This window comes from Sorex araneus, chromosome X, assembly GCF_027595985.1.
Source record: "Sorex araneus isolate mSorAra2 chromosome X, mSorAra2.pri, whole genome shotgun sequence".
Taxonomy (NCBI): domain Eukaryota; kingdom Metazoa; phylum Chordata; class Mammalia; order Eulipotyphla; family Soricidae; genus Sorex; species Sorex araneus.
Window position 1 is genome coordinate 174247249 of NC_073313.1, and position 25484 is coordinate 174272732.

General features: G+C 40.0%; 1 protein-coding gene across 1 annotated transcript in view; it reads left to right on the top strand.

The window, feature by feature from the left end:
* NCKAP5 (NCK associated protein 5) overlaps positions 1 to 25484 on the top strand; it is a 1232229-nt gene that overhangs the window by 216625 nt on the left and 990120 nt on the right. The gene's annotated exons all lie outside the window — the stretch shown is intronic.

Genomic DNA, 25484 nt, shown 5'->3' on the forward strand with positions numbered 1-25484 from the left:
CACATATTTAATAAATCAATGAATAGCTATTGAATGATAGAGATAAACATTTTAGGTGAACATTATGTGAGTTTAAGAAGCTGTCATGTTCTCTTTCAATACCAGAATCCATTATTTTCTCTGTTTAGTCTTTTCCTGGTTTCTTCAGGTTCTTTTGGAAAGGTAAGCAGACTACATTTGACCTCTCCTTGAGAAAAACACTTAACAGAAACCACAACAAGATTATGAACTCAGCAAATACAAAACAAACCACTAGAGCTTTTGTCCACAAAGAAGACTTGGCTAAAAGCATTTCCTTGGAATTAGGTACCAGAAAAACCTGTAGTCAACTGTGTCGGTTGTGTTTTCCTGAGGTTGGCTGCCTGAGACTGGCTGATTATATTCAGTGCTATTAGACATATTGACTTATGCTGATGATGATACATAAGGCACTTCCTTCTTATTGTGTCCTCACTTGACTTTTCTTTTGAGCAAACCTCAGTCTCTTGGCTCTGTATCTAGTCTTTACTGAACTGACAGGGAAGAACATACTCTGTACAGCAGATACTGTACATTTGCATGCAATGTTTTGTCCTTAGCTGCTCTATCTTTGTCTCACCTAGCTATATTTGCTCAGAGATTCCTGGTTCTATTTCCATCCATGAATCCATGGGACATTTCTTTTTTGTTTGTTTGTTTGTTTTATGTTCACACCCACTGGTGCTCAAGAATTATGCCTGATGCTTCTTCCTCTCTCGGGACTCAGAGGACCATATGGGGTGCCAGAGATTGAATCAGGTCAGCCGTGTACAAGGCAAGAATCCTGCCTGCTCTACTATCTACCTAGCCCCCATATGGAAGCTCTTAATTACCCATTAACTAGGCCAGAGATTTCTAAAACCAGTGATGGTAAGACTATTATCTTTGTTCTTTTCAGTCTCAGCTTTGGAATTACTTCAGTAGAGCTGTTCACTCAGGGGTTTATAGAGAAACTAGCATCACCATAAGTTACTTTGAAAAAATATTTCTTGACTTGACTGGGGATATCTTTCCTAAACAGAATCCTTCAAGAAATGGGAGTCAAAGACTCTACAATCTTGATTGATCCAATTCTTGGGATTCAGTCAGGGATGTCAGAGGGAGTTTGGTCATAAGTACACCTACTTGTTCATTTGGGAAAGAATCATGCTAAAAAGAACAAGATTACTTAAAGGAGTTTTATTACCCTTCCCAAGGCTAGTGCCTTGTCTCTGAGACTTCTGCATACAGTTCTGGTAGCATCTTGAGTCTATTTCTAACTTCTGTCACAGCCACCTTTTCCCAGTAACACAGAATTCATCCTATTTGAACTTGACTAGTATCTTCCCAGGAAATCAGTCCACTAGTTTGCAAAGTATATTATAATTTAAACAACTTGGAGTTAATTTCTGGGTTTCTGTAGATTCCGTTTTCTATATTAGGCCCTTAAGAATATCTGTGTTATATAGTTTTCAAATTGAAACTTAAAAAATCTAAAATTTTTAACATTTAGAGCCATTTACCCATGTCCCAACAAAAATGTCATGTTTTACCTGTGATTTCACTGGTGTGATTTTTAAATGATTTTGCATGTATTTTATTTTATATGGGGAAATGTGGTATACCTTACTTTCCTAAGTAGTGCTCAGGACTTACTACTGTCTCTATACTCAGGGATCATTCTTGACAGTACTCGGGGATCATATGCAGTTCTGGAAATCCAACCAAACTCAGTTGCATGAAAGACAAGTGTTGTGGGCCCTGTACTAACTCTCTGATCCCTTATATTTATTCAAAAATAAAGGTAAGCAGTTTTCTTGTGCAAGTACAAGGAAAGGGTGAAACTAAAAATTGTATAGGATTTGATGCTACTTTAAAGTTCGTACAATTCTATTTTTCCACAAGAAAACCATGTCAATATGAATTAGAAGTAAGTATACTAGAAAATTTAGTTACTTAAGGGCTTTGGTATAAAATAGGAAGTATCTGAGTGCAAAATTCTTCTGGGTAGGTAATTTTCTATTCTCTCAGTTCTTCCAGGACCCAGACTTAAATGTTATCTCCTTGGATACCAACAACCTGTTCCTAGAATATCCATCTCTCATTAAGATGACTGTGCTTTAGAGATTTTGAGATAGTATAACCTCAAGTCTGTGGAAAGGGTTTCTATAGCATCAAGACCTTCATTTATTTCAGATGCCTAGGACTCCCATTTAATGTTGACTGATTTCTCAGCACAGCTCTGCCAGAGTGAAACCAGAGTTAAAAACTGTCTAATGAGATTGTCAAATTGGAGAGATAGATTTCTTGATGGTAGAAGTCTTAGGGAAATCCTGGGAAAACATGTAATTGGAGTGCCATTTTTAAATTTTTTTATTTATACACTAAACAGTCCACATTAAAGATTTAAAGAACTGATACATTTTTTCCTGCTCCGTAGATAATTATGTTGAAAACTTGTAGCTGCATTTCATCCACCTTGAATTTGTGAACCTCAGGATTGAGCCGTAGGGAGGCATCATTAAGGAAAGGGAATTCTGTGGTTGTGAATCTCTGAGTAGTGCTCCATACAGTTTCCTGGGTTCGTAGCTCGAGTGTAGACTCTGAGGACAGCTTTCTTTAAGCAGATCACCTAGGATAGGAAAAGAGGTGATCATAAAGCTGGTGTGCTTTAGTTTGCCTCATTTTCAAATCCCTTAATAACCTAAAGAAGGGGACTGAAACATAAGTCAATGAAAGGTAAATCCACCGTTACTCCCAATCAATACTCCACTGCCCACATTTGCTATACTTCCATGTAATATATCAATTTTAGAATGAAAATATATTCTTAGAGTTTGATTAGCTGTATTCCCCCCACATTCAACCCATTTTATCGCAAATGCCTTAAAACATTAAAGTACATGTTCTAGAATTCATGACTAATTAGCATCAGCATTAACAAAAACACTGATTTGTTTTCTTAATTCTCACACTAGTATTTTTTCATCCACTGTATTGCTTCTCAGAGGCAACATTTGAAACCCTCTCCTTTTTTCTTGCCTTCCTGCTTATTGAAAATTTCTCATTGTTTAGAATTATCTCCTCCCTACTCTTTCCACTCCTCCTGAGTTTTCCTCATTTTCCCCTTCATTGTGTCTATGACTCTTCCTGTGCTATTTCTGAAGACACATCAATGTTAAATAATGTCCATTCCTACAGTCAGTGCTAGTTTGTATTTGCTTTGTGGTGGGGAGGGAAGTATGAAAGAAATGTAGGCTATGAACAGCTGTTGCAGAGTTCTCCAAACAGGAAAGTGCCCTGAGCTATTTTTAAGCCTTCCTTTCAAAGATCCAGGCCTGGGCACTGCCTTTAGCCCTGCAGAACAGCTCTGTTGTGTTTTCCAGGGTGCAGTTCAGAGAAGTTGTAGTTATTGTTTCTTCAAAGGCTTGTCCCCTGATCTTCCCCTAAGAGAGTCACAGCCAATCACTGCCCTTGTGAAAAAGTGTGGGAAGACTGAATTGCAGGAAACACAATGACCTATTGAATGAACTGGTGTCCATCAATGATTCCAGTGAATAGATTACTGATTGTTTTTTTTGTTTTTTATCAGAAAAAGAACAATAAGGAGTTCTCTATAATATCTGGCCATTTTTAGCTACATTAAAGTCTTGGGGTTTTGCATAATTGGTGAGTGGAAAATGATATTTTTTAAAATTCACTATCCAGTCTTTTGTAGTTTTTTTTTTTTAATTTTTCTGGTTACACAATGAGGTCAATTCAACTGACTGAACTGAGTTCTATTATTCACACTATTGAATGCTAACTCATTTGATTTTATTTTGAACTATATGCTCAGGCTCCATCATACTTTAAATTTCAAATAAGCAAGTGCACGATTGCCAAGACTGTATCTCAGGTGACAGAGCTATTTTTTTTTTGGCATTATTTTCACATTACCCCCTTCTTATTGTTGAAGTTTGGGCTTTCATCCAAAAGAACAATAAAAATGCTATTGCTGCTGCTGCTGACAATATCAACATTAATAATAAAGTATTTCAAATGAAATTAATCCAATAATAGATTATTGCATATTATTACCAAGGAGATTTTGTTCATTTAAAACAAACATGTAACTAGGACATGGGATGTCTACCTACTTCAGCATTGGCAGCTCAGCAACTCAGCTTTCTGAAAAATATTGCAATATTTTGTGTGTTTTTTCAGTTTGGTTTGGCAATATGGCCATACCCACATGGTGTTTGGATATCACTTTTGTATTTTGAGGGACTGTGTGGCCACAGGGATTTAATCCGGTCCACCTTCACAAATCACATGTATTCAGCCTGTTGAACTATCTTTCCAGGCCTGCAATGGATTTTTCTAAGATTGTCAGAGTGTGTACTAGCAAAGTCTTCTCTTCTATACAATTCAATATATATATTCTCTTCTCTGTAATCTGTGTTTTTCAGACTTTTGTCATAACCTATGATTTATGATCTGTGTATGTGCTCTCACACACGTGCACATGTTTGCCAATTACCTTTGTGATTTGGAAATGATTCATTTGACTCTCTTAAGCTCACAGGTTTCTTCTTTCAAACGGGCAAGTGATATATGTTTCATCCCATCTGCTTTTCGGACCTGTATTGTTATATGTGAAAACCGAACCAAAAACCATTCTGGAAAGTCTTGAGTGCTGTTCCAGTATAAAATAATCTCTTGTTCATGGATTTTTTGGTATTGGATTTAGTCTCTCCAGTTATTGAACAGATAGATACCACAGACTTCTTTTTTTTTTCTGAAGATAAATTAAACTATGCCAACTGTTGGGTTCCTTTCCAATCAGTTCATGGTTGGGGGAGGAGCCAGTTCTAACAGTTTATTTTGTGACCATTTTTAAGTGAACCTAATGGGCCCAAGTTATGATTCTGATCATATCATTTGGGCTTAACCAAGCCAGGATGCTGATATTTGACCCACATCTCTTTAATCTCTGAAGTTCAGTGACCTTGTTGGTTTTATAAAAGAACCATTTACAAACAAATATGGATGTTTCTTCACATATATAGGAATCTAATAAGACCAGTTTTATGGAAGGGGTAAACATGCCTATTTGAAAAGGATTGGGATATACTGGCCATTTGTCTTTCCACACTTCCAAAATCTGTGGGACCAAAAGAGCTGTGGAAGAGAAGAGAGATTCTGCTCATCTAGTTTCTTTAGTCTACATTGACATCTTTTTTCCCTTCCACAGAAATAATGTCATTTTAATTACATATTAGTTTATTATTTGTCTTTTTCCCATGTGACTGTAAAACACTGATGGTCAGGAAATATGTTCACTTATTTCTTCTTCTACTATTATCTAAAACTCAGCTCACCAAGTGGCATATTGATGGATTGTCTTCATGGGAAAATAAAATAATGATAGAATGATATATTTGTATAATAACAAATAAGAAACTATTTAATTTCTCCAATGCAAATGAGGACTCTAAAACACAAGAGTATTATTAATGATCCTTATTTTCACATTTTGTTCAATGAAGTGTTGGGGTTTCTGTCTAGATTTATTAGAAGTTTATGGTTTTATTTTCAGTGCCACACTCCTATTGGGATTATAATCCATTCCTTTATATTATTTTAATGTCCTCCCTAGAATAGGAAGTAAGTACAGGGGAGGGGGAAATGTCATTTTGTTTAGGGAGGCCCCTCCCAGCAATGCTCAGTGTTTACTTCTGGCTTTGGGCTCAGGGATCACTCCTGGTGAGTTTTGATAGACCATGTGGGACATCTGGAAATCAAACTTGGTTTTGCCTTGTGCAAGGCAAGTGCACTACCTGCTGTATTATCTCTCCCATCTGGGGAAAGTCATCTTTTTTTTTTCACCTACATTAGCAATTAGTATTTACAAGCATGGTAGCAGCACCAAGTGACCCTAAAGAAGAATTTACTTACTACTGGGATATTGGAACACCAACAGTGAAGGCTCCCTGCTTTGAAATTCCTAGAAGCAAATTGTAACCACATGAAGGCAGGGGTTAAACCAGATTGACTCTTCTAGCCCTTTCCAGTTTCTTACTAAATCTTGATGAATCTTTCAGGGTAGAAATAACTTCTCATTTTCCCTTCAGGCCTTTCTTTATGCTTTTAAAGGCATAGTTATGATTGGAGAATGACCAGAGCTATAGCTATAAAAGATCAGGATACTGGCAGGAAAATCTATCATTGAAAAGTGCTTTTAAGGTTTTCTGAGTACTTTTAACAAATGGGGGATTTTGACAAAATAATGATCAAATAATTTCCCATCCAGGCTTTTCTTCCAATTCATAAATCCAAAGGAAATTAATATAATAAAATTATAATCACGGGCACTAAAATTTTAGCTGCTAAGGCAATGTTTAACATTTACTCTGTGGACTGTAGTTGGGCTTTTCAAATCAGCCTAAATATCAAAATCTCCAGGGAAATTTGTAACTACCAGCTAGGGATTCTGATTTGCTAGTTTAAGCAAAGGACCCTAAAATCCTTTATATTGAAATTCCCTGGATGATTCTGATGGTGGATTATAGTAAGAAATAAGTTTCTAGAAAGTCTCACAAAACTTTTTATGGCAAGTTCTAGTTTTGAATTTGGTATTAAAGAAACAAACAATTGTTCTGAGTTTTGTTTTAGCAATATGAGGCCCACTTCTTTTAAGAGCATTAACAAAGTCCTCGAGAAAATATTTATTTTTGGGCCAGAGATGTAACTTAAGTGGTAGAGCACTTATAAGGCATAGACGAAGCTCTGGGTTTTATCCTTGGAACCCAGTGATTTCCCATGCATTTCTAGGTGTTGATCACATTATAATCTATCAAAGGTTAATCTTTATTAGAATATGTTCTTTAAAACCCCTATTTTATTGATGTGGCATAAAATGTGCATTGCCTATGAGAGTTAGAGGAGTCTTGGACACATTTGCCAACTTTTTAGTGAATTTTTATGATTTTCTTGGAATTTGGTTAGCTAGATTTAGACTGCTCCTATATGGAGAAAGTGCCTGGGAGCCAGGAAGTTTCAACTTTGTTTCAACAATTCTTTAGTATTGTTATTTAATATTAACTTTTAATATAGACTAACATATCTGGAAAAGCCATAACAGTAAAATGTATGGCATATTAAAAATGTACTGTAAAATGTAGAATTTTCTATTTTTAATTTTAGGTACAGATTTTAGAATTGTGTCCAACCTTTCATGGCTACCTTTCTGTATTTGGAGGCACATAGAATTGAGATAAAACAAGAGATCAAGGTTTGATTAGAATAAAGATGATAGCAAGTTGGCTATATAAGTTAAGAAATAATTGTTAGTACTTGGCTGAATAAAAATTTAAACCATTTACATTAGTGAAAGTGGAAAATTGGATGATTTGCGGTGTCTTCAGGAACCAAGATATTTTGAAGCTTTGAAATCTTGTAAATAATTTCCACTTCCTCACCTGGAAAAATAAATATCAGTTTTATGTTTTCTTTTAAGAATTGCTCTGTAATGGGAGTGGTCCTTATGTGAAAAACAATAAAAGGTAATGATTTCAGAGGGGTAATAGATGAGATCATAGAGAAGGTAAGAATTAATATAATGTCAATATAGTTACTCCCGTGGTTTTCAAAGAAATGCTGGATTTCAGGGCTTCCTCATGCCAGGTATGGGCGTTGGCAGAAGCACCATGAATTAGTGCCAGATGACTGCAGAGCTCATGCATAAGGTTAGTTTTTAAGAATCATCTAATAGCACTGACAGATGTTCAGAATTTCTTGCCATTTGAAGAGACAGCCACACTAATCTTTAATAGTCTTTCTATATTTGCATACATACATAACGTTTGCCTATTATTCAAAGGTGTAATTTGGACCCACTTGAAATAAAGCCATAAATCAACTACAGTCTTGGATATAAAGGAACAGAGATGAATACAGAGGTTATAAAAGTAGTAAGGAAGTCGTTAGAAACATAGATAATAGGTCAGAGTGAAAGAGTAAGCATAATCTTGACTTGAGAAAATTGGTTGGTGGAAATTTGGGAATATTAACATGAAAAACCATTTTAACTTGGGTTTTCTCCAAGACAGAGCATAAGTCAAGGGCTTGGAACAAGTAGATTTTTTGAGAAGTAATCCTAGGGAGCAAGAGTCATGGATAAGCAAATAAGACAAGGAGGGAAAGAAAACATTTATTTTTTTATTAAGCCACTGTTATTAAAAACAGTATTTCGTACTCAAGGGTTTGAAATACCGTACATTATCAGCGTCTGGAGCAATAACACAGCGGGTAGGGCGTTTGCCTTGAACAAGGCCGACCTGGGTTCAATTCCTCCATCCCTCTCGAAAAGCCCGGCAAGCTACTGAGAGTATCCCGCCCACATGGCAGAGCCTGGCAAGCTACCTGTGGTGTATTGGATATGCCAACAACAGTAACAACAAGACTCACAATGGAGACGTTACTGGTGTCCCCTCAAGCAAATCCATGAATAGCAGGACAACAGCGCTACAGTGACAGTGCAGTGTAGTGCTATCAGGATCTACATATGTGAGCCTTGTTTCAGTGTCCCTAGCTACAGCATTATTGAAGCTTCAGAACAAAATAATGATAAAACAGTTTCTCAAAGTACAGAACCAACATGACTCATGGGACATACCCATTAATGATGGTACTTTCTCACAGAGTTAAGTATAACCTAATAATAATCCTTAAACTGAGTGTGGAGACCTTTTTTAGGGCAAGAGAGAATAAAAACAACTTTTGAAGATGTGTATGCTCCCAGATACTAATGCTGGTTCTTCTGCTTCTCCACCATTTATCCATATGTTAATCCAAGACCACAGCCTCTACTCTCTTTCAAATGGTCCTTTCTGAAAAGTTGTATGATATTTTCATTACCACCCAAGTTAAACTTAAACTAATTATCTAAGTCTTTAATGTTGATTCTGCTCTTTCATATTGTAGAAAAATGTGAATCTTAGCAATAACCAGAATAAATTAAATTTATTACTATTCTACTTGTTTTTGGATATTCGGTGTGCTTTGAGAATATCACTTGGTAATCATATCAGTAAAATAAATTTAATTGCAATTACCTTAAGAATTCATGTTATATTAAAGTGAACTTATTACATAAAAGTATTTGAGGGCCCAGAGTGATAGTACAGTAGGTGCTCTTTGCCTTGCTCACAGTCAACCTTGGTACCCCGTATGGTCCGCCAAATCCCGAGGAGTGATCCCTGAGAACAGTCAGGTGTCCACACTCCCTTACCCCAAGAAAAATAAGAAAAAAAGCTGGAAAAATGTTAGGTACTGAATTATTATTTATTGATTAACATGTGCTTTGACAACACAGACCATGACTTACACTTTATTTAATTATTCCCAAAATATTTGTTCAGAATTATTTCTTTATAAATCTCAGGAACACTGATTCACACTCACACAAATTCAATTGTTATAAATCTTGAACCAGAGACTACAAGCTCTTGTGACTCAGGAATCCATTCATTAATGTTGCATTTGACCATTACACATCTTTTAAGAACTAAATTACATGTCAACAGTTTAATTATCAGTATATTTTATTTATAAGCAATGGATTGTCATTTACCTTAAAATGAAATTAGAAAGGCTTACCTTTTTCTATAATAAAAATTAGTTGGACCTAATGTTAGATCCTTGATTTAGACAAGACATCAATACTCCCTTTTGTCACAGTCTTTCACTTGCAATTTTATCCTGGTGATAGCACAGCGGGTAAGGTGCTCACCTTGCACGCAGCCGACCTGAGTTCGACTCCTCCATCCCTCTCGGAGCGCCCAGCAAACTACTGAGAGTATCTTGCCTGCATGGCAGAGCCTGGCAAGCTACCCGTGGCATAGTCAATATGCCAAAAACAGTAACAAATCTCACAATGGAGATGTTACTGGTGCCTGCTTGAGCAAATCGATGAGCAATGGGATGACAGTGACAGTGATGACAGTAACAGTGACAGTCCTTTTCCCATTATTTGCTACCATGAGCTGAAGTATAGTGTTTTAGACTTCGTCTTTGTGGTACAAAGAGATGATGCAAACTAAAATTTATTTTAGTTGATAATCATAAGTGGTAAATCCACTATCCTCCTTGTCTTAAATATTTGTTGATTTGTGTGTCAGTCTTATTTATTCAGAATAATTACCAAAATGGCTGTATAAGCATAAAATATCTTGAATAAGTTATAACTTATGTTTTCTTTAGTCATAATACTGTCTGTTGAGGTGGATGGATTATCTCCATTTAATGATTAAAAACAATTCTCTAAGATATTTCTAGAAAGTCTTAAATTCCCAGTTCTAGTAGGTAGTGGAGTTACTAACACTGAATCCAGGGGTGTGTTTAGGACAATAGAAAGGGAAATTTATTTATCAACATATTGGTGTACAAAATATCTTTTGTAGTTGGAAGAAATTTTAAAGAAATCAAAGTCATTGTTCTCAAGGAATCCATTGTCAAATGAGGTTTCTGAAAAAATAAATTAAGGACACATTATGCAAGGAATGTGTATTAGTAATATATTGTAAATTTAATGGTGAAAACGCACATGCAAGAATACTCACACCGATAGTCATCAGGGAGATGCAAACCAAAACAACCATGAGATATCATCTCACACCACAGAGACTGGCACACATTCAAAAGAACAAAAGCAACTAGTGCTAGAGTGGATGTGGGGAAAAAGGGACTCTCCTTCACTGTTGGTGGGAATGCCGACTGGTCCAGCCTTTCTGGAAAACAATATGACAGTCCTTCAAAAACTAGAAATTGAGTGTCCATATACCGCAATACCACTTCTGGAAATATATCCCAAGGATGCAAAAAAGCATAGTAGAGATGACATCTCTACCTATATGTTCATTGCAGCACTGTTCACAATAGCCAAAATATGGAAACAACCCAAGAGCCCTAGAACAGATGACTGGTTAAATAAATTTTGGTACATCTACACAATGGAATACTATGCAGCTGTTAGGAGAGATGAAGACATGAATTTTGCTTATAAATCAATAGACATGGAGAGTATCATGCTAAGAGAAATGAGTCAGAAAGAGAGGGACATCATCTTTTCTAACAGCTCCATAGTATTCCATTGTATCGATGTACCAAAGTCATGAACTTTGCATATAAGTGGATCAACATGGAAAGTATCCTACTAAGTGAAATGAGTCAGAAAGAGAGGGACAGACATAGAAAGATTGCACTCATCTGTCGAATATAAGATAACAGAGTAGGAGACTAACACCCAAGAATAGTAGTATATAATGCCAGGATGTTGGCTCCATGGCTTGGAAGCTGGCCTCACATGCTGGGGGAAAGGCAGCCCGGATAGAGAAGGGAACACCAAGTAAAATGTGGTTGAAGATGCCGCATGGGAAGGAAGATGCATGCTGAAAGTAGACTAGAGACTGAACACAATGGCCATTCAATACCCCTATCACAAACCACAGCACCCAAAAGGAGAGAGAGAACAAAATGGAATGCCCTGCCACAGAGGTGGGGTGGGGTGGGGTTGTGGGATGGGATTGGAGGGTGGGAGGGATACTGGGCTCATTGGTGGTGGAGAATGGATACTGGTGGAGGGATGGGTTCTCGAGCATTGTATGAGGGAAACACAAGCATGAAAATATGTGAATCTGTAACTGTACTCTCACGGTGACTCACTAATTATAAGAATAAATAAATTTTAAAAAAATAAGAAGGAAGTTAAAAAAAGAAAGAAAGAGAGGGACAGACATAAAAGGACTGCACTCATTTGGGGAGTATAAAATAACATAACATGAGGCTGACACCCAAAGACAGTGGATAGATATAAGGCCTAGGAAGATTGCCCCATGGCTGGAAGCCTGCTTCATGAGTGGAGAGAAGGCAGATGAAACAGAGAAGGGATCACTAAGAAAATGGTGGCCGGAGGAATCAGTAGGAATAAGAGAAGTGTGCCAAAAATAGATCAAACATGATGACCTCTCGGTTTCTGTGTGGCAAGCCATAATGCCCAAAAGTAAAGAGAGAGTATGGGGAATATTTTCTGCCATGAGGCAGGGGAAGAGTGGGAAAAGTGGTGGTGTACCAGGGATATTTGTGGTGGGGAATGTGCACTGGTGGAGGGATGGGTGTTTGATCATTGTGTGATTGTAACCCTAACATGATAGCTTGTAACTATCTCACAGTGATTCAATAAATTTTTTTAAAAAGTAATATATTGTAAATTTGTGTTAGGAATAGATACTATAGTTTTATTATATTATTAATATATTATGTAAGTAATATATATAAATTTGTATTGTATAAATATATTGTACGATGCTTATGTATAATAGTATTAAATTAACTACTGGTATAAGTTACAGGGAGTGTTGCTTGCTAGCATGATTGAGGCAATATGAGATTCATTATTATAAACATACATTAAAAACGTGATTTGAAGTCATATTCAAAAGATTCAGTTCTTTATGCAGGAGTCCATATTTTCTTCTATGTTTTAGAGATGCATTGTTGGTCCATGTTAAACTAAATAACTGAAGTTGTTTAAAGGAAACACTGTTATGTAAATATTATTTAATACTTGGAAATTAAGTGATATGAAAATATCAAAAGCAGATTGGTCTTCCTGATAGAGCAGAATGTTCAAGTGTAAATAAATCAGCTATAAAATACTTGGTGAAAGGGAGAATATACTTTTCTCTAATTGCATACTACAGTCAGGAGGCAGGATAAATTTTGCCCAGAGAAAGACTGAACGGATTCTGTTATGGCAGAATGTATACTTTCTAGCAAGGGACCACAGTATAAATCCCTATCTCACATCAAGCTATGAGGAAGAAGTGGTCAAACAGAGAATGGGTAATTACAACATCAGCAGCAACTGCCTTATTGATTTAAGTACTTTATATTGGATGATACGGGAAATCAGATGTATTTTCAAAAAGAAAAATATTAATTCATAATACAAAAAAATCAATGTGCACTTTAATAGCATGAAATATACTCAATCTAAATGTGAAAAGGCTAACTAGAGATTAATGGGTTTATTTAAACATTTTAAAGTGCAATTTCACTGCTAATTTCTTTTTTTCTTCTTTTTTTTCCATTGCTTACTACAATTGACTCTGGGTCTTAGAGCCTAGGGGAAGACTGTATAGACCATAAAATAGAAATCTGGAGAATAGCTTCTCTATTAAGATGTGAAGGCACAAAAGGTAGCATATAGGGATAGCATGTTCTGCTATGGACAGTACTCAGGAAACTGAAGGTCAGTAGAAGCTGCAGCCATAATCACGCTAGCATAAGCCTCTCCAATGTGAGAGCAGCTGGATTAAATGTAGTTGTTACTAAATGCCTTAAAAACTAAGAAGTTATAGTATATAACTGAAGAAAATTGTACTTAGCACTGTTGCACTGTCATCCCGTTGTTCATCAATTTGCTCGAGTGGACACCATTGTCTCTAGTAATGTCTCCATTGTGAGACTTCTTGTTACTGTTTTTGGCATATCGAATATGCCACAGGGAGCTTGCCAGGTTCTGCCTCTCTCTGAGAGGGACGGAGGATCGAACCTGGATCAGACGCATGCAAGGCAAACACCCTACCCATTGGCTAAATTGCAATTATTTAAATATGTCTTTTCTTTCCACATGCACTAATTCTCAGAAAAAGATGAAAGAAGAACCTGGCTTTTTGTTCATTTCTGTACTGAGTTTTTTTTATAACAAAAGTCAGAATGGAAGAATATCAGTGACAGTGCACTCTTATTTTTAAGAAATATTGTCAGGACACATAATAAATCTTCAGATTAAAGTAAAATTTAGCTTTACATCTGTCTTCTTTCAAATGACATCTAATCAATGAGGCTGGTCAATTTCAGGAGTAAAAAAATAGGATGAAAGAAAAGAGATTTCTCATTTGATTTCTTTTGTTAGGTAAAGTGCAGATCTCCTATTTTGTTGCTTCAGTTTTTGGATTTATTTTGATTTGTTTTGTTTTGAATTAAATAGGTAAGAGGCAGGTGGTTCTTGGACTGATGCATAAATCTTCCCATTTCTAGACTCTGTGATAAATTGCTTGCATATGAAAGATTACCTGGGATTATGATAAGGGAATGCTGATGCCTTTCATCATTGTCATGAATCATACCCATCATTTCCCTCTTGAAAGACAGGCCAAGATAGTGCTGTTTGGTCCAAGCACTTCTAGTGTTTATGTTAGACTACTTGAAGCAACATTTTTCTGTACATCTGTTGAAAGCGTGGATGAAAACTGAATGACTCATTGTGGGAAAATTAAAGTCTCACTGAGGAAGTCCAAGCAAAGAGAAGTTATGATATGTGGGACAATGCATACAATTTAATATGGAGGGAGAGTCTGCCTTCATTTAAAAATTTAGTCAGTCTTCTGTCTTTCAACAGATAGGTTTTGACAGTATCCATTTGGAAATAAGAATAAAATAAGTAAATGTCCTAGAGTGTCTTACTATTTGGTGAGGTTAATACTTAGTAAATAGTTTAACTGAAGTAAGTGCTTTTATATAAATTTTAGCAAAATTCTACAGAAGCAAAAAGGACAGTATAACTAAATCTGTGAACATGCATATTTTTGTGTAAGGTGAGTGTATACATGTGTTTTGAGGGCTGGTGGGAGGTATGCCTGAGCAAAGCTGCACAGAGAAAAAGATGGATAATTAAAATATATTACGAAAACATTGGTTTGATATATTATATGCTTTTTTTTAATCTTTGAGATACAATTATGAATATTTTATGATTGAGTTTCAGTAATACAATGATCAAACAACCATCCCTCCACCACTGTGCATTTTCCACCACCATTGTCCCTATTATCCCTCCTGCCACCCCCATTCCATCCCACCCCTTGATTCCATAACAGGCACTTTCCTTCTTACTCTCTCTACTTTGGGGCATCATGGTTTGCAATACAGATAATGAGATGCCATCATGTTTGGACCTGTGTCTACTTTCAGCACATATCTCCCATCTAACGTGATCCCTCCAACCGTCATTGACTTAGTGATCCCTTCTCTATCCCAACTGCCTTCTATCCCAGCACATGAGGCAGATTCCAAACTATGGAACAATTCTCCTGACCCTTTTCTCTACTGTCCTTGGATGTTAGTCTCATACTTTTTGTAAAACAATGTGGACATTCTTTCAAAAAACTAGAACTTGAGTTTCCACATGACCCAGTAATACCAGTTCTGGGAATATATCCTAGGGATGCAAAAGAACACAGTAGAAATAACATCTGCACTTAAATGTTTATTGCAGCACTGTTCATAATAGCCAGAATGTGGGAACAACAGATGACTTGTTAAAGAAACTATGGCATATCTATACAATGGAATATTATGTAGCTGTTAGGAAAGATGAAGTCAAGAAATTTACCTATAAATTTACCTACTCCATGGACATGGAGAGTATCATGCTAATTGAAATGAGTCAGAAAGAGAGGTACATACTTGGAATGACTGCACTCATTTGGGAAATATTGGATGTTTTAGACAGACACAGCATTTCCATTATATCCTGATTTCCCCTAATAATCTAGATTCCATCTACTCCCATAATGGACTTGGGAAGATTATAATGACTTGAGAAAAAAAAAGTAAAAACTCTATTGCAAATTCATGGGCCTTGGAGAATTCAGCCTAGGTTTCATGAAATTAAATCATAATCTATTGCCACTATTGAAGAATCTGGAATTTTTACTTAGAAATCCTGAACTCTGTGTTCTTTTGGAAAAAAGGAAACCCTAAATTACAGGAGAAAAATAGATGGATTTTAAGTTGTTAGAGATTTTTCCTTCAAATAGGATCTAGAAACAAGTACAGAAACCCATAGTAAAGTACATTTCTGACTGAATGTAACATTTTAGCAGGGCAAGAAAATGTAATTTTGCCTAAACAAACTTTACAGAATAAGACAGGAAGAGTAAACCAAGTCTATGAGAAGTTCCCGAATCTATTTGACCTTCAGCCCCCTTTTCAGAAAAAGTTTGACTCAGTGACTCTGCAAATATTCTCTATGTTAGCCAGTAAAAACTGCTACCCTTTGTTGTTCCAACACTTATCAGGCAGATTTCCCACTTTGGGAAAAACTGACTAGATCTTAAAATGTATACAATTAGACATTTAGGTTTTATCTTATAAACCAACGTTCTTCAAACAGTCCCTCTATCTGCCCCCACCATACACACAGACCTGAGATGAGTTCTTGATTATAAATAAGCTTATTTAGGAGAAAATATTAATATAGAAAAATTATTCATAAAACCTAAGAGAACCTCAACTTTTAAAGGGTGGATGGTGGAAGAGAGATATATAAAAACAAATATAGAATGAGTAATAACCAATTACTGTAAAAAACTAAAGCTCGCTGAGGTGTGCATGTTCTCTCGGGCTCTCCGGGCAGCTCTGTCTTACCGCCAGCCCGTGTCTGGTGCTCCGGAACCGCTGTGTGTGCTGTCGGTCGAGGGCAGGCGATGGGAGGGCAGGCGACGGAAGGAAGAAGGCCAAACTGGTTGCTTGATCAGTTTATTTCCTTCTCTCTGCTTCTCCTTTGCCCCACAGTCCTAGTTTATATAGCAAGTTACATAGGGCGGTAGCACAAAGGTGGGTTTAACATCAACAAATAAACAAAGAAGGCTAAGACCATTTCTTAACAAAATCTCATCTGAGGAAATCTCATCTAAGGAGATCCACTCAAGGAAGTGATTCCAAACAAGGGTGTGTCAGGGTGTGAGCTAGTAATCTGCTTAAATAGTTACAGTAAATCTACTTCTAAGATTTCTTATATTTCTAGCAATGTCATTCTGTATGAGCACAATAAGAGATATAAAGTTTGGTTCTTCCTGAGGGCATCTCACTATACAGTCCTCAGGCCAGGTTAGTCTTCCTAACCCCAGCAGGGTCCTAGTCTCATAGTTACCTTTGGATCATGACAGCATTGTCCATGATCATGCCCTTAACTTATAGTTGAGTATTGTGGTGCTTTGGCCTGGCCTATCTCGATGCCAGGGTAGCACACAACTCACCGCTTGCCCTGGATCCGTCCTGTCCCTCGTCGGGACCCTGCTTTTGGGGTGCTAGAAACTGAGGACAACTGAGTTAAGAAAACAGATGCACAGGAGTAAATATTATTGGAGTCAATCAATTCCCAAGTTACAAGCACAATATTACCTTCTTGTGTCCATACAGAAAGGACATAGTTTAAGGTAAACTATGTTCCCTAAAGCAAGGCTAAAAGGACAAATCCCATGTTATCCTACAAATTACAAAATAACCAATGCACTGCAAATCCATATGCATGAAGATCTCCAATAGGGAATTAATTATTTAGAAAAATAAAATGGAATACCAGTGTTTGATAGCAAGCTCATTTATAATGAATCTAAAAGCAAATTATACACGCATTAGAAATGATAGTTATAAACCCAATAATAAAAAGTGGAAAAAAATGCTTATTACTATCATGAAAAGCACAGAATTTAAACTATGCAACATTTTATGTATAATGTGATTACATCAGTGTAAAATAACATATCCAAAGGTAGTTTTCTCATTAAAGTGGGAGTAAGACTGTTGACATAATGAGATTATGGCTGACTATCTCTGCTAAAAAAAATTTTATGTTCCTAAATTGCAATTGCATTTAGACGTTTACTCAATTAAATTTCCTCATGTGCATTATGCACACTAAGTTAAAATAGAGAAAAATAAATAAGCTTGCTGCCAACTGCCATTTCAAATGAGAACATAACTAACAGTCTTGGAAGTTTGACACTAAAGAGAACTTGGAAGGGTAATGTAGGCAAAACGTACATTGGATACTGGAACAGAGGCTGTAGCTAGGTGAGGGAGAGCAGGGGAGTTACTGACTAGAAATAAAACAAGAGAAAAACAACTAATTTAAAAACTCTAGGTAAAATGTTGATATACGGGGCTGGAGCAATAGCACAGCGGGTAGGGCATTTGCCTTGCACACGACCTACCCAGGTTCAATTCCCAGCATCCCATATGGTCCCCTGAGCAACTACCAGGAGTAATTCCTGAATGCAGAGCCAGAAGTAACCCTTGTGCATTGCCGGGTGTGACCCAAAAGCTGTGGAAGTCGATGTGGAGGTCTCGTTCTGTTCAGCAGGGGGTGTGGAAGTCGATGTGGAGGTCTCGTTCTGTTCAGCAGGGCGAACCCTTCGTAGGGCGCAGCCGAAAGAACAGATGCAGAGCCCGGAGGAGAGAGAAAAGGCATTTATTCTATGGAAGTTACAGTATTTTATACCTCCCTGTTGGGAGGAGGTGGTTCCAGGACCCCCAACAGAAATGCAGGTGTGGCACGGGATTTAGCTAGTAATAAACAAATGCTGATAGGATAAGATCAGTAAGATTAGGAGTGGCAACCTTTGCTAGGTGTGGCATGGGGTTAGCTAGTGATTAAACAAATAGTGACAGGATAAGATCAGTAAGGTAAAATGGCTCCCTACATCTCCCCCTGTTTTGTTTTAAATTAAATGTGGTCAGGGGAGGCATTGTCCGGTATCCCTTATGACATAAAGACTCCATTTTTGCAGGGAGAGGAAGGAAAGGATGATCGGGTCTATGCAGGGGGCTCCTCATAGGCCCCATCAATCCTTGGTTTTGGAGTAACCTCTAAGCTATACCGGAATACCTCGCAGGGAGCCGGGCCGGGGTATCAGCCCTCCCTTGCAGTGCTTTGCCTGGCAACCTGATCCACAAGAATAAATCCTTGGGAGCCCGGCATCCTCAAGGTAAAGAACTGGGGGAAGATGAGGTCCTACAAATCAAGCCAAAGATCCTTAAACACTCGAAAATCTCATTTGTTACTCTAAGATATTAACCCAGCCCTGGACCCAAAGTAGCACTTGCTGTAGAGTGTCCAATTGTTGCTCAACATCACGGTTGACAGTAGCCTGCATTGTCCAAAGGTGGTAAGAGTCATTTTGTCATGTTTAGACGAAGTTGTGTGTCTTGGACCGAGGCTTGAAGAACTATTCCTGCAACAGCATCAGTGGTGGTTACAGCAATGAGTCCAGGATAACTGCGATCAGGGGCCCAAGGAATTGTCAGGAGTGCCGGAGCAGTTGTGTCAGGTCTTCAGTCAGGAGCCCTTTATCGGGGGAGCGTTGCCATTCTCTGGTCAGGTTCACTGGTAACCATATGCGATCCGGCCCTTAATAAAATTATACTGTGGGGAGAATCTTGGATTGAGAGGGAAGAATTGAGACAGGTAAATAATGCACAATCACCAGAAAAGAAAAATCTTTTTGCGAGTGATCAGAGGTAGTATGAATTTGGGACTTGGTAGGAATCCAAGTCTGAAAGTGAAGAGGGAGACAGGGAGGCACTCCAATGCAGACAGGATCAAGTGAGTATCCTAGAGAAAAAATTAAAAGGTGTTTCTTCTTTATTCAGCAGCTGAGGCATCTGTGAATCCCATGGAAGGGGTAAAAGAAAGGAATTGTTAGCCCAGATACTGGGTCCTGGCATGGTCCAATCTACAACCTGTAAAAGTGGAGGGTGAGGAATGTAAGTCCAATAGATATGTTTAGCTTACTAGAATTCAAGAGGATTTCAACTGTTAATAACTATTAATGTTCTCCCAATATGAAATCTGGATTGAAAATTTCAATTTCTTTGTAGGCGCCACATTCTGATTAGAAATCTTTGTTTAGACCTGAATCTAGCAAGCTCCAAAGATACTTAGATCTTTTAAATTGCTGGGCTCCATATCACTCTGACCTCCCTTGATTTTGTTTGCCCAGATCTAAGAATTACTGACTTTAAACTAGCTCTAATACTCGAGTGTTCCACAGACAGAGACAGACAGTCAGACAATAAACATCACACATGTGCACAAATATATACTTGATCGATCAATCTGACCCTTCAAGAATGGCAGGAAAAAACTGATAGACTGAGAAAGGAAAGAGCAGTCCCCAGGGCAAAGTGAGCCCTGTCGGCCGATTGAGAACATTGCTCCCTGTTTCTCTGCCTGAGCAGCCAGTTTCCTGCTTGTTGAAAAAACGGGTCAAGAAAGCACTTTTGTTGATATAAGCTGGCAAAACCTTCTCAAAGTTGTTGAAAAGTAAGCAGAACTAAGAAAGATAATGAGACAATTGCACACACACTAGGAGCACACGCACAAATCTTACTCCTGCACACACTCGGACCAGTCCTTCTTTCACGCGGGTGCGCACCCCACTCACCACATTCACACTGAGACTCCCTATACTGCCCTACGGGCATCATCTTCGATCTTGAAGTAATGCTGGTTCCTGCTCCAGCCAGGCCAAGTCTGAATAACTGTTCTGTGAGCGAGACCACTAGTTGGTCACTCCCGACGCGGCTGACTGAGCAGAAGCAAGTTCCTGGGCAGTGGCAGAAGGGACACTGTCCTCAGAGGATTCATTTATTCTCTGGGTGGAAGTTGGTTCAGCCAGAGCAGGTGTGTCGACCTGCCTTATCAGTCGTTCGGGGAGCCAGCGGGCTACACTATCAGCAGCATCAAATATGCAGGCTGATCCTCGGCCCCATATAAGGACTGGATCAGGGCCCTTCCATAGACCACTCAGAGGGTCTTTCCACCTTACTTTTGCATAAGTGTGGCTGGTGGAAGTATGCCAAAAACGGTCCGCTGCACTGCGACCTTCTTTGTCCAGTATAAGAAAGTTCATGACAAACAAAGCGTGAGATAGTAACGTCTTAGGGGAAAGTGAGGCTGGGTACAGTTCTTTTTCTGTCCGGAGCTTTTGAATATATGTTTTAAGAGTGAGATGGGCTCGCTCCACTATCCCCTGCCCTTGAGGATTATAGGGGATCCCTGTATGATGGGAAATCTGCAGCTTCTTACAAAAATGCTCAAACTTTTTTCCAGTGTATCCTGGACCATTGTCTGTTTTTATTAGCTGTGGTTTGCCCAGTACAGAAAAGCAGTGCAAGACATGAGCAATGACATTTTTTGAGGCCTCTCCAGTCTGGGCTGAGGCGCAAATAAACCCACTAAAGGTATCAATAGTCACATGCACATATTTAAGCTGCCCAAAGGAATGAATATGAGTGACATCCATTTGCCAGATGGCATTAGGGACTAGTCCTCGGGGATTGACCCCTAAGTGAGGCACGGGTAGAAGGGATACACAGGAAGGGCACTGGCGCACAATCTGCCGTGCCTGCTCACGTGTGATTTTAAACATAAGGCGGAGAGTTTGAGCATTCAGATGGTGAAGGGCATGTGCAGTTGTGGCCTCCTGCAGCGGATCTGCTTGTAGAGTTAGCGCTGTGAAAGATCGAGTGGCCAAATCTGCCAAGTGATTACCTGCCGCCAGTGGCCCAGGGAGGTTAGTGTGGGCACGAAGATGACCTATGAAAAATGGAGCTCGCCGGGAGCGAATATACTGTTGGATTTGCAAAAACAATGATGTTGCGGGGGAGGAGGGTTTTATGTAACTAATAGTCTCCAGTAATGGTATAGAGAAGGCCACATAGGCACTATCCGTGTATAAATTGAAAGGAAGAAGGGAAAAATTTTTAAAAACCATTAGAACAGCTGTGAGTTCAACCAGCTGAGCAGAGGACTCCTTTGTGGAAAAAGAAACAGTCTCACCCTCACAGGCATAGGCGGCCTGGCCATTAGAGGATCCATCAGTGAAAATCACTTTAGCCCCAGGGATAGGGCTGGTCTTAGTGACAACAGGAAAAACCCATTGATGTAAAGCCATAAATTGTATCAACTTATTGGGGGGGATAATGATTATCTAAAATTCCTGAAAAGGAAGCGCAGGCGATGGGCCAATCATCAGTATTTTGAAGAAGCCAATCTATCTGTTCCTTATTGTAGGGTTGAATAACAGAAGCCGGTTCAAGACCAAAGTGTCTGCGAGAGAAACTCCTTCCTTCAATAATTAAGGATGCCACTAAGAGATAGTAGGGTACAAGAACTTTCTTTGGTGTGGCAGGAAGGTGAATCCAAGAAACAGGGTTTTCCTGCCAAATTAAGCCCGTGGGAGAATGAGGAGTAGCGAAGATAAGGAGGTGAAAAGGGCGCTGATAATCTAGAGAGCAAACAAAGTGACCTTCAATCGCTTTTTCTATGAGAACTAGGGATTCTCGGGCTGCTGGTGTCAGACTCCGAGGGGAAGAAGGGTCAGCGTCACCGCGCAAAAGGTCATACAGGGGCATAAGGTCTCCTTTGGTAAGTTTCAGATAGGGACTGAGCCATGTAATATGCCCAAGCAGTTGTTGAAAATCATGTAGTGTCTTTAATGAAGTAAGCTTCAGCTGCGTTTTTTGCAAAAGTACACGGGACCCCTGAAGACGAAATCCAAGAAAGGTATAAGGGTCAGCAATCTGAATTTTTTCGGGGGCAATTTGAAAGCCAGACTGAGTAAACGCACGGATCACCTGATTGCAACAGAGCATAGTGGCCTGTGGGTCAGATCCAGCAAGCAGTATATCATCCATATAATGGATCATATAGATGTCGGGCCATTGTGCCCTAATGGGAGCAAGAATTTGAGCCACAAATTTTTGACACAGTGTGGGGCTATTTGCCATTCCCTGGGGTAAAACCTTCTATTGAAAACGTTGCATGGGCTCTTTATAATTAATAGCTGGCAAACTAAAGGCAAAACGGGGGCGATCATCAGGATGCAAGGGAATTGAGAAGAAGCAGTCTTTTAAATCGAGTACTATCTTATACATTTCTGAAGGGATGGCTGCTGGGGACGGCAGTCCAGGTTGAAGCGCCCCGAAAATGACCATGGTTTTATTTACTGCTCGTAGATCCTGTAGCAGTCGCCAACTGCCGTTTTTCTTTTTTATAACAAAAATGGGTGTGTTCCAGGGGGAAGAGGTGGGTTCTATGTGTCCCGCTGCGAGTTATTCCTGCACTAACAACCTGGCAGCCTGTAATTTTTCAGTGGGAAGCGGCCACTGGTCCACCCATACAGGCTCATTGGACTTCCATATGATCTTATCCGTATGGGGTGCAGGAGGAGCCGTGGCAGTTACTGAAAATAAACCTAAGCCTGCGCGGTCATTTTTCACTGGGTCGAGGGCTAGCGGCGCAGGCGTGCCCTGGAGGTATTTTCCTAGAACCTTTCCGGGAGAATAATCTGCTGCAAGGAGCATGTCTAGGCCCTTGGCATCAATTAGTATAAGGTCCATTTGTGAAAGAATATCCCTGCCCCAGAGATTGAGTGGGAGCCCGGGCAGAACATAGGGGCGTACCATCCCGGATTTTCCCTCCTTGGTGCGCCAATCAAGCGTAAATGAGCTTAACATAGGGTTTTGGGATTGACCTATACCCTGAAGGTGAGTCAGTGAGGGGGTGAGGGGCCACCTTTTTGGCCAGTCTTTTTCAGCAATGACCGTTACATCCGCACCAGTGTCAATCAGACCTAAAAATTTCTTCCCGTTGATCTCTAAAGTCATCAAGCCCTTGTGATTAAGAATGCGTTGGGCAAAAAATGCAAAAGTCTCTGACATTGGGGGTGGTTTTTGTACTGTTGTTATTGGAATGAGTATTAGCTGTGCTAGCCGCGCGCCAGTGTCCAAGACTGAAAATGGGGAGAGTGATTCAACTACTACTCCAATCTGCCCTTGAAAATCAGCATCTATAATCCCGGGGAGTACTTGCACGCCCTGAGGAAGCATATTGCCTCGCCCAATAATTAGGCCAAAAGTTCCAGATGGCAAAGGGCCACAGGCGTTGACATACACTATCTGGGGACCCTGTTCTTTGACTAATATTGTGCGGGAGGTGGCACAGAGATCCAATCCGGCTGAGTATGGGATGGCTCTGCAGAGGGGTTGGGTGCCGATGGGTTGAACAGCCCATGATTTTGAGGTGCCCCGGTCATGGGAGAGGGAGCGAATTGGGGGCTGGACGCCGATGGGTTGAACGGCCCATGATTCTGAGGTGCCCCAGACACGGGAGAGGGAGTGGACTGGGGGCCCTGGGGCTGGCCCTGTGCCCAGTTTCCCGGCCTGGCCTTCTGGCGGCACTCTGACGACCAGTGGAAACCCTGTTTGCACTTAGGGCAAGGACTTCTAGGTCTGGGCCGCGATTTTTTATTGGGACAGTTTCTTAAGAAATGTCCAGGCTGCCGACAGCCAAAGCACAGCTTGTTCTGACTGCTCGATGGTTGAATAGAGAACTGTTTGAAGGCAGCCCCTATAGCATGCCCTATTTTTTGGGTGGTGGGATCAACCTCGGAGCATAGCCGAATGTATTCTGAGAGGGTCTTCCCACGCTTATAGGGGCGGAGTGTGGCCTGGCACATGGGATTAGCATTTTCATAGGCCAAATGGCGGATCAGCTCATTATCTGTCTCTTCGTTTCCCATGAGTTTTTCAGCCGCCTCCGTGAGGCGCCCTATGAAATCACTATAGGGCTCGTTAGCTCCCTGACGAACCTTGGCTAAGGATGTTACCACCGACCCTTTAGAGGGAAGTGCCTTCCAGGCCCGGAGGGCAGCCACATGTATTTGGGCAAGTAGCCCTGGGGGAAATTGAGCCTGCACCTCATTAGAATCAAAGGGTGCCTGACCCTGAAATTTAGCAAAGATCCAGGATGAGGAAGAGCCTCCTGCCTCGACGTTGCGGCGCGCCATTTCTTGGCATCGTTCTAAATAATCTGCTTTCCACAAGAGATAGTCTCCCCTACTCAGGACAGCCTTAGCGACTGAGAACCAGTCGTTCGGCGTGAGCCATCCCTCACAAAAGGAGTCCAAAAGGCCAAGCGTAAAAGGAGCAGTGGGGCCGCAAGAAGAGACAGCAGCCGTTAAATCTTTCAGGTCTTCGAATTTCAATCTACGGTAGCTTTGGCGGATTGTTGCCTGAGGAGCTACGTCCTGAGGGGAATTTTCCTCTTGGGAATGTGCCCCTTCCTCAGGCTGATCGGCCTCCTCAACTTCTCTGTCTGAGGGATCATCATCAGGTGGAGCCGTGGCAGAGGTGGGGTATTTGGGGGCCCGAGAATGGGACCTGGTAACTGGGAAGGCAGCCATAGGTTTTGAAGCTAGAGTGTGGCAGGGCGGAGGAGAGACCGAATTTGCACTAGATTCTTGGGAGAGGGTAGAAGGCTACAGGGCACTCACTAGTTCCTGAACCAGCTGCCTTATTAAGGCGGCTGGTGTCCTGGGCAAGCTGGCGGGGTGCCTCACTGGCGTATGGGGGATTAAAAAAGGCAGTGTCATGGGACAGATAATGGAGTGGTGGAGCTGACGGCTGACACCTCTCCTCCTCATCTACCTGGGTAGCCTTGTCCTCCAGCTTACACCTCTCCTCCTCATCTACCTGGGTAGCCTTGTCCTCCAGGGGCAAGGATTTAAGTTCCGGAGGAGAGGGATCGGGGATATCAGAAGTCACAGGATAAAGTCTCAGAGGTGCCTCTGCGCGGGAGGAGTCAGTCCCCT